The following is a 15,758-nucleotide window of genomic DNA, read 5'->3' as shown; positions in this document are numbered from 1 at the left end:
GTCAGTTCACCTGTTTATCAGTTCCAGAGTTGTAGGCCAAGAACCCCGTGTCTTGAGATTCACCATTGCATGTTCATATTTTTGTGTGTCCTATGGAATGTCATGAAAACAGAGGGAAGGAGGTGTCTTAGACGAGTTCCATGGAAGTCCCTGTTAATCAGGATTTAGACTTTGAATTTGTAATTCTTTTCTATAGAGTCCATTTAATGAGTTGAATACCGGCATGATATGCTTTTGGTAGATGATGTTGCTGAACAGATCAGCTCTTCTATTCTTGACTAACTGAGGCCTTTTATTTTCACAATGCATATGCTCTTGACTAGATATAGTGAATTAATTCAGTGTGGCTTGCAGGCCAAGAATGTACTTCAGTTCTTCTATCCACATTTCCAATCTTTTGTTATGCTGGTAAATCAAATTCAGGGACTAGAACAGGGGTAGGAAATCTTTTTGTTGGGGGGCCATTTTGATGGGGGCCACTCAGATTCTGGTGAGTGGTCAAGAGCCTCACTTTTCTGTGGAGGGGGTGGGGCATCTGGGATGGAGTTTTGGTTCAAAAGGGACCTTGGGGTAGGGGACTGGGGTTCAGGATAGGAGGTGGTTTCTGCGATGGAGTTTGGGTAAATGAAGGGCTTGTGGCCTGGGATGGAGGGTGGAGAGGGTTTGGATGGTGACCTGGGGGAGGGGATCGAGGTACAGAGTGTGGGACAGGGCATGGGTGTATGAGAGGATTCTGGCCTGGAGGAGGCACATAAGAGTTTGTGCAGCATCTGGGAAGAAGTTAGGATAAAGTTCCAGAAACTAGCTGTGGATGGGAGGCACTTACCTATGCAGCTTCTGGCCGGCAGCACTCTCAGGCAGCTTCCCTTCCTAACAGCAGCCCGAGCTCACTGTTCCATGTGGCTTTCTCAGTTGAAAGGGAGGGCCTTGGGTTCTTCAGCACCTATTGGCTGGAAAATGGACAATGTGACCTGAGAAATTGTAGTGCACCAGCACTGAACCCAACAAAATTTCTCAGCTTCAGTTGGCCAGTTTCACACACTCCCCCCATGTCCAGGAAAATTTGTCAGCTATTGTTATCTGGAAACTAGCTAATGAAACCTGAGAAATTGTGCTGCAGTGTCCCTACCCCTAGCAAAATGTCTCAGCTCCCATTGGCCAGTTTCTGATCAATAGGAGTTGAGGGATTTTGCTGTGGGTAGGGGCAGCACCCAAATTCTCCTTTATCCACAGCCATAGGGACTGGCTGTGGGCAGGATTAAAAGTCGTAGTGGGCCAGATTTGGCCTGCAGGCTGCATCTTGCCCACCCGTGCCTAGAAGCTTCGTACAAATTTTCCAGGAGGGAGAGTTGTTTTTTTTTATCTATCTATCTATCTATCTATCTATCTATCTATGATGCAAATAGATTTGTGGGGAACTAATAAAAATGTCACTGGGCAATGGAATTCTCTTTTTTTTTTCTGTAATGTCCTGTGGACTCTTCATAGAAATTTTACTCTCAGGCATTGTAATTACTTGTGTTTGTTTGCCCAATTTGTTACTTATGAGAGACTAGCCAGATTTTAAAAAAAACCTACTATTCAGCCATACCCAAATGCCACTTAATTTGTAACCTCAGCTGAATTATTGACCATAGTGAAATCAGTACCAGTTGCAAAATTCTCACTCACATTCATTGGGCCCGGAATTTCACCCTAAGCTGGGTGGCTCCTGTGAAAAACAGAGGCCTGCGTTCTCTGATCTGGTCTACTTTTCTTGTTCCTGTCTGATTTTTCCTCATTCTCTCTACCTATTTTTTTTTTCCCTGAGAATCAATGATTTTATCAGGGACACTGACTTTGTTGACATATTGAAAGGCTATTTGGCATGGGTGTCTCAGTAGTTACCAGCTGAGGTGTGCGATAGTTTAAACAGTTAAGTTTGGGTAAGTATTATCTCACCACTGAGTATAACTAATGGCATTGGTTGAGATGGCTAACAGATACGGTACTGAATAGTAACAGAGAGCGAGCCATCCTAGTCTATATACTACCAAAACAAAAAGCATTCAAGTTGCACTTTAAAGACTAGCAAAATAATCTATTAGGTGAGCTTTCGTGGGACAGACCCACTTCTTCAGACCATAGCCATACAAGAACAGACTCAATATCCCCACAAACAGCCACAGTCTATACCCCAGGAATACCAGTCCTGGAACCTTTCCTTGCAACAAACCCCGCTGCCAGTTTTGTCCACATATCTTCTCTGGAAATACCATCACTGGACCTAACCAGGTTACTCACAGAATCACGGGCACTTTCTCATGTTCCTCTACTAACATCATGTGTGCTATCATGTGTCAACAATGCCCAGATGCTTTGTATATTGGACAGACTTCTAACTCCCTTAGACAAAAGGTTAATGGGTACAAAACAGACATCAAAACACTCCAGATCCACAAACCAGTTAGTCAACATTTTAATGAAATGGGGCATTCTGTTATTAACTTAAGGGTATGCATGTTACTGAAAAAAAAATGTCACACCACTATTCAAAGAGAAACAGCTGAACTGGCTTTTATATTCAAATTTGGCACGTTAACATGTGGTTTGAACCGGGATGGGAATTTTCTGAATCACTACAGGGGCTCGTCTGCATACTTGGCTTAATCAAATTCTTGACCTTCCCCCCGCCTTACCCCTCCACTCTCTGATTTGCTCACCTTGATCATTGTTTTCTGATTTGTCCTCCTAGATCACTGTTTTTGGTTCTTTGTGCCTTGAATATTGAGTCTGTTCTGGTATGGCTATGGTCTGAAGAAGTGGGTCTGTCCCACAAATGCTCACCTAATAAGTTATTTTGCTAGTCTTTAAGGTGCTACTTGGCTGTTTTTGTTTTGATAGATACAGTACTCTTTATCAGTCTTTTGTTCATTTCATTTTTAATTACCCCTTTAAACCGCTTTTAAAAAAGCAATTGGGATGTGCATTTTCTTACATGAAGACCAGCCAAGATCACATACAACATGCGGTTTGGCACAGTTACAGTATAGCCAGCAAGAGCCAGATTTATATGAAATATTTACCCGAAATTGTTCCAGGTGGAAGAGGAGATGGGAGGAAATGAGAAAGCAAGTGATTGATACAGAAATATTCACCTTTTTTCATATTAAGTCTAGGGCTAATGAACCCTTTCATGGCTCCTTCCCCACTTCCCCAGTAAAACAAATGCAGAAGTGGGGGCCAGCAAAAGTACCTCCAAAACCTTATCTACCAGGTTTTGGTATAAACTTCCCACCCCCCAAAAAAAATCCTAAAAACCTTAGATTTTGGGGATAAAATTCGCTGCCATCACCCAAGTAATAATAAGGAAACCAGGGAGAGACTACTTGGGAAATTTCAGCCCCAAAAGTAAAAAACCAGGACACAAACACTAACCAATACCAGGTTAACAAAAAGAAAAAGAGAGAACTTTTATTATTACAACAATCCTCATATTGCAAGCCTCATGACTATATGGAAGAGTCACAAAGTAAAACACATGGGGAGTCTCCACCATTGGCCTAGAACTTAGTTACAAGGAGAGTAAAAGAACATTTCTAAAAAGTGCACAGACATCAGATCCCACTTCCCAAACTGTAAAAGAATAAAGCCTAATGGACTTATCTAAACTTTACCCTACTTACAGAAGATTGGAGGGCCTGTTCTTGGGGGGAGATATTCTGGGTCTGTCTCCCTTATGGCTGGAAAGAAGAAGGAACAGAAGACACAAAAAGGGAAGACCCCAAAAATTCAATTCTTACCTACATTCCTATAGGCCAACCCCACCTGGCTAAGGAGGTTAACCCTTTTACTCCCAGGCTGCTGGCTAACCCTCATGATCATGACAAACCCTTTCGAAAGAATCATGGAAATGAGGGATTTTGACATATGCTAATGAGACACTGGCATAAATATGCAGCACCTCATTACCATAATGGCAGCTGCGCATGTTTTGAAAGTGCTGCTTTCGAAACACACACTGCCCATGTAGACAGGGACCTTTCAAAAGGACCCCCTGGACTTCAAAACCCCTTCTTCCTAATACCAAATGGGAAGAAGGGGTTTTCAAAATCAGGGAGTCCTTTTGAAAGGTTCAGCTGCCCCCCACATGCACCTCCAGCTCAACTTCACCCCCATTCCTTCTGCAGCCCTAACTCACCCCAGGCTAAACCCCCCTGTCCCACTCCCACAGCCCCAACCTACCTCCAGCTTAACTCTACTCAACTGTCTCCCCAACCCCAGGATTTACCTTCCAAAAGTAGCTCCAGGTGCTCCTGCCACTCCCCTGGCTGCAGAACATGAGTTCTGCTGGGGAAAAAGCCATCACCCAAGTTACATGGAGGTGCATGGGAATGGAAGCCTCGTGTAAATCAAGGCACTACTGTATTCCATTCTGTCTAACTTTGTACTTTAAAGTGGAGCTAAACTTTCAAAACGGTAGACAGTAGCTGTGGGTTATGAAGATGAAATGAAAAAATATTAAGAAATGCAATGATAAAGTAATATTGGTGGGGTATCTGTACTAGTAAAAAGGCATGTTCCTGTTGTCTTCATGGTAAAAAAAAAAGGATACCTGGTCTTAAGTAAACAATCATTCTAGCATATTATTTTTGCCTACTTGTCAAAGATGGAGACAGTATGTGACATTATGTGACATTTTAGGATTATGAAATTGTTTATAAATTAATATAACCTAAGATATTCCTTCCCAGTCCTAGTGTATGTAGGATGTGTTAGTTTTATTTCCAGGTATGTTGCCTGTGTACATGTTCCCAATAGTTTAAGCAAAAAAGAAACTTAAACTCAATTTTCTCTCATGTTTTACATTTTGGTTGAATGTATATAAGCAAGGATCTCTATGGAATGCCTATGAAGGTTGGGAGTGGGGGAAGAATAGGAACTAGTAGAAACTAAAAAAAAAAAGAAAAAAAAGAGTGAAGGTTGTCAGAAAATACAAGGGACTTATAGGAGATTTCAGTAGTAGTTCCCAATAGTAAATAAGGTAAAAGATTTCTTGATTTTCACTAGTTCTGTCTTTTCCAGGCCTTATATCAATAATGGTTATAAATGTAAAAGAGGCATTGCAAATGTGCCAATTTGGATTCCCTCCTGCATCCAGTTCCAAAACCCCTTTTTAGCTTAATTAAGCATGTGATAGTGAAGATTATCATAAAAGTTGATAATTATACAGAATTGGGAAATTCCAAAGTTAAGGGTTTATCAGGAATATTATGTCATGCACAGTTGATAATCTAACTGTTTCAGCATGGTCTGTCTTTTGATGGGTGTAATAATATGTAAACCAAAACACTAACCAGCAAAACAGGACTAGAAAATCAAAAGTGTGTGCAACACAAACAAATTAATATTGCAGGTAGAAGTTTCATTTTTCCACTGACTCCATGTGAATTTATCTTGGAGTCTGCAGACTTATTATTATGTATAATTTATTTCTAATATTTTCCACAGCATGCTATGCTTTCCAAACATAGAAAGAGGTATGATCACTGCCTTGGGGAGCTTAAAGGCTAAAGACAAATGAGAAAGATGACAGAGAGCAGGTAGAGGGAAGAGGAGCAACAGGTGTACGTAGTATTAATACATGTATATGCATCATGATTGTATTACTCCTCTTCAGATCATATATATACATCATGATTGTATTACTCCTCTTCCAACATTTATGTCACATTGCTATGGACATGGGAAAAAGGCTACACTGGCCATACATTTATGCACATAGCAACTGCCATGAACTCATTCTGAAGAGCAACTAGTCCTTATAAACTTGCCTGATTACACCACGCTCACAAACAAACTACACTGTGATCTTCACCACTTGTTATTAGCTTTTTTGTGCTGTTCATTTCTGTAATATGTGAGTATTTCAAAAATATTAATTAATTTATTTTCACAGTTCTCCTGTATGGTAGGAAAACATAACTGAATCCTGATTTCATATGTAGAAACCTCAAGACATGTGGACAGCAAAAACTCAGTTGAAAAGCCAGCTCATGAATCTCAGTCTAGTGCTATCACCAAAAGGTCCAGCACTCATCCTCCTACTCATCTTTGATATAGCACTTAATGAATTGCTTTTACTTATCAATGTGAAAGTAGCCAGTCCTCTTGCATTCTTGAAACCTCTGATGGTTAAGCCTCTGTCAGCAGCCAAAAATCAGCAGGACTGAACCACACTGACACCATTTACCTTGTAACAACAATTATCTGCAATAGAAACCACAGTATTAAAGATCATGTTGTATGTAATAGGACGGGAAACCTTAAATAGCCATCAGAGTTCTTCTGATAACATAAAAAGGTTGATCGAAAAAAAACTTTTACATGTCTTGGTCAGAAAGTGAATACTGTTAATGGTCTTCAGAAAGAAAGTGCCAAAATAGAAAAACCACCTATAAACATGCTGTGGACAGTGAAAGGGAGTCATATGAGCTGTGTCTACACGTGCACGCTACTTCGAAGTAGCGGCACTAACTTCGAAATAGCGCCCGTCGCGGCTACACGCGTCGGGCACTATTTCGAAGTTAACTTTGACGTTAGGCGGCGAGACGTCGAAGTCGCTAACCTCATGAGGGGATCGGAATAGCGCCCTACTTCGACGTTCAACGTCGAAGTAGGGACCGTGTAGACGATCCGCGTCCCGCAACGTCGAAATTGCCGGGTCCTCCATGGCGGCCATCAGCTGGGGGGTTGAGAGACACTCTCTCTCCAGCCCCTGCGGGGCTCTATGGTCACCGTGGGCAGCAGCCCTTAGCCCAGGGCTTCTGGCTGCTGCTGCGGCAGCTGGGGATCCATGCTGCAGGCACAGGGTCTGCAACCAGTTGTAGGCTCTGTGTATCTTGTGTTGTATAGTGCAACTGTGTCTGGGAGGGGCCCTTTAAGGGAGCGGCTTGCTGTTGAGTCCGCCCTGTGACCCTGTCTGCAGCTGTGCCTGGCACCCTTATTTCGATGTGTGCTACTTTGGCGTGTAGACGTTCCCTCACAGCGCCTATTTCGATGTGGTGCCGCGCAACGTCGAAGTTGAACATCGACATTGCCAGCCCTGGAGGACGTGTAGACATTATTCATCGAAATAGCCTATTTCGATGTTGCTACATCGAAATAAGCTATTTCGATGTAGGCTTCACGTGTAGACGTAGCCATGGTGTCCTTCACCTCCATCAACGGCTGCACTGGTGGCCAACATCCAGAAAATACTCGACATTGGGTTTTGTCCATGTGTCATCCATCCCAAACAGTACAGGTCTGTCAGGCCCCAGGGGTTAGGAAAGATTTGCATCCACATCTGGCTGTATCACCTAGTGGCAAAGGTCTGTGGCTGGTGAGACTGTGAGGCTAGCACCAGGGGAAACCTGGCGCACCCTGCTTCACTGCTTTCTAACCCAGGGCTCTATTAACTGGGAGCTTGCATATGTGGTCTGGGGAAGACGCATCTGAGCCTACACCCTGGGCTACTTCCTCCCACAGTCTGTGCCACTGCACAGTCACAACAGGGTCATACTGTACCAAGGATGGGGAAGCTTTTTAAAGTCAGGGGGCTAGTGACCATAAACAAATCATTTGGGGCCCATAGAATGATAGAATGCTAGGACTGGAAGGGATCTTGAGAGGTCATCAAGTCCAGCCCCCTGCCCTCATTGCAGGACCAAGTACTGTCAAGATCATCCCTGATAGACATTTATCTAATCTGTTCTTAAATGACTCCAGAGATGGAGATTCCAGAACTTCCCAAGTAATTTATTCCAGTGTTTGATCACCCCGACAGTTAGGAACTTTTTCTTAATGTCCAACCTAAATCTTCTTTGCTGCAGTTTAAGCCCATTGCTTCTTGTTCTATCCTCAGAGGCCAAGAAGAACAAGTTTTCTCCCTCCTCCTTATGACACCCTTTTAGATATCTGAAAGCCACTGTCCTGTCCCCCTCTTAACCTTCTTTTTTCCAAACTAAACAAGCCCACTTCTTTCAGCCTTTCTTCATAGGTCGTGTTCTCTAGACCTTTGATCATTCTTGTTGCTCTTTCCTGGACCCTTTCCAATTTCTCCACATCTTTCTGGAAATGCAGTGCCCAGAACTGGACACAATACTCCATCTAAGGCCTAACCAGTGCAGAGTAGAGTGGAAGAATGACTTCTCATGTCTTGTTCACAATACACCTGTTAATGCATACCAGAATCATATTTGCTTTTTGTGCAACAGCATCACACTTATTCATATTTAACTTGTGGTCCTCTATAAACCCTAGATCCCTTTCTGCCATATTCCTTCCTAGACAGTCACTTCCCATTCTGTATGTGTGAAATTGATTGTTCCTTCCTAAGTGGAGCACTTTGCATTTGTCTTTATTAAACTTCATCCTGTTTACCTCAGACCATTTCTCCAATTTGTCAAGATCATTTTGAATTTTGACCCTATGCTCCAAAGCAGTTGCAATCCTTCCTAGCTTGGTATCATCTGCACATTTAATAAGCTTACTTTCTGTGCCAATATCGAAATCATTGATGAAGATATTGAACAGAACCAGTCCCAATACAGACTCCTGTGGAACCCCACAGTTATCCATCCAGTTTTGGACCCATCTTATAGTAGCCCCATCTAAGTTGTATTTCCCTAGTTTATTGATGAGAATAAGAATATCATGGGAGATCATATCAAATGCTTTACTAAAGTCTAGGTATAACACATCTACCGCTTCTCCCTTATCTGCAAGGCTCATTATCCTATCAAAGAAAGCTATCAGATTGGTTTGACATGATTTGTTCTTTGCAAATCCATGCTGGCTGCTCCCTATCAGATTACCACCTTCCAAATGTTTGCAGATGATTTCCTTAATGACTTTTTCCATTATCTTTCCTGGCACAGAAGTTAAACTGACCAGTCTGTAGTTTTTTGCATTGTTCTTATTCCCCTTTTTATAGACAGGAATTATAATTGCCCTTTTCCAGTCTTCTGGAATCTCTCCTGTCTCCTCCTCCATCAACTCCTTGAGTATTCTAGGATGCATTTCACCAGGCCCTGGTGACTTACAGACATCCAACTTTTCTAAGTGATTTTTAACTTGTATTTTTTTTTTATTTTATCTTTTAAACCTGTCCCTTTCCCACTAGCATTTATTGTGTTAGGAACTCCTTCCTCAGACTTCTTGGTGAAGACCGAAACAAATAAGTCATTAAGCATCTTTGCCATTTCCAAGTTTCCTCCTATTGTTTCTCCCTCCTCACTGAGCAATGGGCCTACCCTATGCTCGATCTTCCTCTTGCTTTTAATGCATTTATAAAAAAACCTTCTTGTTTCTCTTCATGCCCATAGCTAATTTGAGCTTATTTTGTGCCTTTGCCTTTCTAATCTTGCCCCATGCGTTTCTATGTAGTTTGCCTATATTCATCCTTTGTAATTTGTCCTAGTTTCCATTTTTTATATGATTCCTTTTTTATTTTGAGATCATGAAAGATCTCCTGGTGAAGCCCAAGCGGTCTTTTGCCATATTTTCTATCTTTCCTATGCAGCGGATTATCTTGCTTTTGGGCCCTTAATAATGTCCCTTTGAAAACCTGCCAACTCTCCTCCATTGGTTTTCCCCTCAGCCTTGCTTCCCACCCTACCTATCAGTTCTCTGAGTTTACCAAAATCCACCTTCCTGAAATCCATTGTCTCTGTTTTGCTGTTCTCCCTTCTACCCTTCCTTAAATTTGTAAGCCCTGTGATTTCATGATCACTTTCACCCAAGCTGCCTTCCACTTTCAGATTGTCAATCAGTTCCTCCATATTTGTTAAAATCAAATCAAGGACAGCTTCCCCCTAGTAGGTTTTTCAACCTTCTGAAATAAAAATTTGTCTCCAATGCAGTCCAAGAACTTATTGGATAGTCTGTGTGTCACTGTGTTAGTTTCCCAACATATATCTGGATAGCTGAAGCTCCCCATCACCACCAAATCCTGGGCCCTGGATGATTTTGTTAGTTTAAAAAAAGCCTCATCCACCTCTTCCACCTGGGTAGGGGGCCTGTAGTACATTCATACAGGATATCACCCTTGGTTTTTTACCCTTTTAGCTTAACCCAGAGACTCTCAATGCAACTGTTTGCCATGTCCACCTCTCCACCTCAGTCCAACTGTGTACATTTTTAACATATAAGGCAACATCTCCTCCCTTTTTCCCTGTCTGTCCTTCCTGAGCAGGCTGTACCCTTCCATACCGACATTCCAATCGTGTGTATTGTCCCACCAAGTTTTTATGATACCAACAATGTCATAGTTGTATTTATTTATTAGCACTTCTAGTTCTTCCTGCTTATTACCCATACTTCTTGCATTTGTATACAGGCATCTGAGATATTGATTTGATCAGAAGTAAAAAGAAAAAAAGATCATCTCTCTGATGTAGTCCCTGACTATATGAGTGCCACCACTAGAGGGTCTGGACAGCACAGATGGTACTAGTTGCGGGGGATTGAGGCAGGGATATATATGCATCAGACTACTACATATATACACAGAGGCTGTTTCTACACATGCCACTCTCTCCGAAAGTGGCACACTAATAAATGGCCCAAAATATGCTAATGAGGTGTGTATGTAAATTCCTGATGCCTCATTAGCATAAGGTCACATGATAAGGTCTGGAAGACGCTTGTCTGGACTCCAAAACAGCATGTAGAAGCGTGGCCTCCAGGAGGAGAGGGGGTCTTCAGGAAGGAAGTCCTCCTTCTGGAGGCCCCTTCTTCCCAAAATTTTTTTGGGAAGAAGGGGCCTCCAGAAGGAGGACTTCCTTCTAGAAGACCACACCTCCCACAGCCTGGGTTTCTGGAAGGTGCTCTGGAGTCCAGAAGAGTGTCCTCCAGACTCCAGATCATGTAACCTTATGCTAATGAGGTGCTGGAAATTTATAAATGTGCCTCATTTGCATATTTCAGGCCATTTATTATCATTCCACTTTTGGAGAAAGTGGCATGTGTAGAAACAGCCAGAGAGACAGAGAGAGAGAGAGAAAGAGAACTTCCATTGAATGATTAGAATGTAATCAAGTTGCTGGATTAGAACTTGCTTGATTAAGGAGCTGGTGGAGTGCTGCCATTCATTTCTATATTTAGTGCCAAATTTATGTACAGCCAAATGTAGAGTAAGAAGTTGCACTCCAACTCCTTCTTAAGGATATTTTGTAATCTTTACATATGAATTAACATAGATTTAAATGGGGTAAGTAGTGTGCAGGGTTCACTGAATTATCATCTGCTTGCTAGCATCTCCAAGATCAGAGAGCTCAGCAGTATTTCAGCACATAGGTCTCATCTCAACACATAAAGATTATGTGTGCTTAAGTCTTACTTAAGTGCTTACTTATGCACATAAATATTTATGTGCTGAGACTTCAGGACACAAAACTTTGAGTGTAGCACTAAAAAAATCTCACTACAGTGTGTAAAAGCTTGAGTGTATACAAGTTTATGAAACTTAAGTGTTATGCACTGAGGTTACTACAAATAAAGATTTTTGTGCATAAGCATTTTTATAATACAATTCCATCAAGCTGGGTGAATATAGGGAAGCCATTTGTCTTCCTGTGATCTAAAGCACCTGCCGTTCTTGTAGTCTTTTTTCCAAGGGCCGTCTACTCATAGTAGTAGTAGGCATCCTTCAGTCTGCATAGACTATGGATCGCGCCCTTTAAAGTTTCAATTGAGGACTTCATTTACAGCGTCTATTGTGACTATGAAGACCCACACGAGAGTGACAGTCTTTGCTGCATCTCTTGCAGATGTAGTCGGTGTCTGGCAAGTCCTTATTGTCCTTTCTGTGCGCTCGCTTCTCCTCTGCTAGCTGTCTGACCTTCATCTCACCCTTCTGAAGGCCCTTGTGTAACCCCTGCCTCCATCTGCTGCGGTCGTCTGCTAGTTCTTCCCAGTTGTCCAGCTCGATGTCTCAAAGTCGTCATAACAAATGAGAGAATGTATGACTTAGGGACCAGCGGCAACTTTTAGTGTGTTTAATGAAACCTACCATAGGTCATCAGGGCTTGTATCAGGAACTTCACCCAAGCACACACTCGAGCAATTGTGTTGAGTACATCCATAAACTGTCGGCTGTTGTAGGTTACTATCCATTCTAAAGATGGAAACACACAATTTACAAGCATGTAGACAGAACCCATCTTACCTATATCTCAGAATGGACATGTGTGAGTGGATTAGTCAGGGAAAAGCAATCCCAGGGTCCTGAGAGAAAGGCTTTGTGGCCTTTTCCAATCTTCATCGCCTAGAACACGCATTGAGGGGAGAAGAAGTTTCTCCCTGCTGACATTGGCTAGGCTGTGGAAGAGGGAAACAAAAACTGCTTGTCTGCTGATCCCACACTTTGTGGATGCAAAATCCCCAGAGCATATAGCAGACATAGTGATACACCTTCTGCTGCTCCACCCTATGATGGAGGAAGTTTGTTTCCAAGATTTTGTAGATCTGACCAGTCTCCAATTTTGGTAATGAGGAAGAAATGTTTCCCCAAGACTTACAAGATATCTGGTGGGTTTTTATTTTTCACCTTGGTGGCCCAGTTTAGGATTCATAAGGGAAAAGGATAGGATTTTAAAGTTCTAACCCTACACGTGAAGTTTGTAATTTTGTTGTGGCTTATGGCCAGTGACCAGTACAGGTAAGAGGCTGGCTCAGCTGTAAACACAAGACCTTGTAGACACCAGTTAACCACAGTTAGCTTGGAGGAAGACAGAGACACAAATGGGTAGGTCTACACAGCAAAGAACTCCTCCCTCTCTGCTTTTACGTCAGCTGACTCAGGCTTGCAAGCCTTGGACTGCCTTGAAGCTTGGGGCTCTTAAACTGCAATGTAGGAATTCAAGGACCAATTTTTGACCAAGATGCTTGGTCAAAAAAGGAACCTTCAACCTAGGCACATGGGCAGCCAGGGAAGATCAGCACACTGCCCTTACACTGACAGGCCCCATCCTTCATAGTTTCCTCTGGCCAGACCATCACCTATGGGATGATCAGTGGGAGCTGTAGGGACTGTGCCTGTGGGCATAAGGGCAGCTTATGGAACCTCCCTAGCTGCCATTGCACCTGGAGGCCACAGGGACCTGACAGCTGTTTGCTGGGAGCTCCAGTGAGTGCCACCAGGGCCCCACACAGTGATCCCTCTCCTGTACCTTTTACCCCAGCCCAGAGACTCTCCCATAGTCAAACTCCCTAATGGAGACTGTGCCCCCATACGGACCTCAACCCTTTATCCCAACCTGGAATCCCTTCTTGCACTCAAAGCCCCTCAACCCCAGCCCTACCCCAGAGCCCATACTCCCAGACAGAGACCTCACACCTCTCCTTCACCGCAATCCCCTGCCCTGGTGAAAGTGTTTGAGGTAAGAGAGAGTGAGCAATGGAGCGAGGATGGTTGGAGTGAGTAGGGCCAGTACCTCAGAGAAGGGCAGGGCCTTGGGGATGTGGTGGGGCAGCAGTGTTCGGTTTTGTGCTGTTAGGAAGTTGGCCACCCTAGGATAGGATTCAGAAATGGTCTGAATCATAGGGGTCAGGCTGAAGAGGGCGTGCACTGCATTTTGATTACTTGGCATAGAGGCCATTTAGCACTCCATTGAACCAAATAAATACCTGATTATCCAAGGGAGAGGGAGAATAATTTAGGCCACCTGCATTGAATTTACACTCTTCAAGATGAATTCTGTTGAATAATGTTATCTATCTATCTATCTATCTATCTATCTATCTAAAAAGCATGATACTTCCCTGCAGTACAGAGGGAAGTGTAAAATTCTTGAGGCTTGACTTCAATTTCCATCAGTTTTGAGGGCCATGAAAATTACACCCATAATGGCTGGTCCGCATTCAGGGATTGAGTCAGTGAAATGTTTTCAGTGTTTACAACGTTTAACCACTAGCCGTCTTTTCCATAATCTCTAATAGGTCAGTCCTGATTCTTTTTAATGCACTGTGGCCATTTCTACACCTCCCCGCCTCCTGTCTGCAGTAGTGATATTTTATGACATTAAAACTCTTTCTGGTGGAGTTTGTGTGGCTAGGTCTTGTAATGTAGGCTCCCTGAACAGAAATCTGGGAGCAACCAGCACCTCAGGACTATGTATGTCATCCTATGCAAAGCTTCTTTTGTTTCCCCCAAACACACATTCCCTCCCCAACCCCTATTACATAGTAGTAAATAAGTGAAATCCACAGGAACTTGATCTTCCACAGACTATTCTGAAAACTTTCCTTCTTCCAGGCGTGTGAGGAAAATTATTATGTACAGGCTGTAAAAATGTCTTTAGTCACTGTGGGATCAATAGGTATTAGACTTCCATATCACTTTACAGCCCTATGTCAGTTACACTAACTTCAGTGTATAAGCAGAGTTTGCCATCTTCACTCACCTACTTTTTGCAGCTTGCATGTTCTTTGCTCTGTGTGTGTGGCTGGTGAATGGAGCTGGGTAAAATTGTTTTATTGATTTTTTTTTTCTCTCAGAAATGCATATTTGACAATACTGAAACATTTTGTGAATGTATACTGCATTTTGCTAAATTGTCTTATTTGAAAAACTAAAGAAACAACAACAAACTAAAAAAAACAAACAAATGCCCTGATGTTGAAATACTTTATTTTGATCTTTTGGAAACAAACAATTTCAATTTTTTTTTAATTGAAGTTACTTCATTTTGAAATTTCTTTTAATTTAATTCACAAATTGATATGCTCAAAATAGAACTGAAATGTTCCTTTTCAGTCTAAATAAAATGTGTTGCTGGATCCTAAGCTATTTTGTTCTTACGTTTTCAATTTGCTGAAAATTTTGAAAAAAATACTTTATATAGATCTAGATCTGTAAAATTGCTAGTTAGCCTGGGTCTACTTTTCAGTGGTCACAGACAACTTCACACCTACTCCCCATTTTCTGGAAGCTCGAGAAAGCAGCAAAAGAATCAAGCTCATATTTATCTAGCCAAAATGACTAAATGCAAGGGACTTTCAAATGCCTTCAGAATTGTTTCTTTTTCTCACTTCATTGGCTAAAAGTTAATGGAAAACAAAAGACTCAAGGACATTTTCGGTAGCGAAAGCAGTGAAGTGCTAAACCCCTGGAGCAAATGAAGGGCTAGGAAGAAACTGGCTGCCTAAACAAAACTCATTTCTTCAGTTAATCCTGCAGAGAGTAACGTGCCAATGGTTAATATGGGCTGAGTGACAACAGGTAGGTAAGCCTACATTATAGATGGGGGTACATTCCCAATGCAGGTTTACATATGTATTAGGTCTGATTGAGCTATTGCCAAAAGTAGTAAGCTTGTTATGGCAGCATAAGGCAGTGGTGGCCCAAGCTTACCAATGAGATAGCACCTTGAGCTCCGATAGGAACTTAGGTGGGTAGCCTGCACTGCCATCCATGCTGCCCTAACCAGACTGGTACTTTTTTCTGCCTACCCATGTTGGGAAACATTCTCCCACCTGCAGTATTAGATGAGCTAATGTTATAAACTGTGAAGATCAGAGAAAAGTATCCCCACAATAACTGGCCTGTGCAGACCCTGCTCATTCATATTCGGAGTTCCCTCGTGCACATCAGTGCAGCACTGTTTAAAAGGAGGCAGTGTTGACACATTATTGTGAACTTTTAGTATAGGCTAGCCATGTCCACAAGGGCCAGTTATTCCTCATTGCAGTGGTTTATACACTATAATTTACACTCCTCTGGGATGGATTAATGC

At 42.3% G+C, this 15,758-nt stretch overlaps 1 protein-coding gene across 1 annotated transcript in view; it reads left to right on the top strand.

The window, feature by feature from the left end:
* The window catches only part of GRIK2 (glutamate ionotropic receptor kainate type subunit 2), a 610,734-nt gene that overhangs the window by 576,782 nt on the left and 18,194 nt on the right, over positions 1 to 15,758 (top strand). The window lies entirely within an intron of this gene.

Source organism: Carettochelys insculpta, chromosome 3, assembly GCF_033958435.1.
Source record: "Carettochelys insculpta isolate YL-2023 chromosome 3, ASM3395843v1, whole genome shotgun sequence".
NCBI lineage: Eukaryota > Metazoa > Chordata > Testudines > Carettochelyidae > Carettochelys > Carettochelys insculpta.
This window is presented reverse-complemented; position numbering and strand designations above follow the sequence as displayed.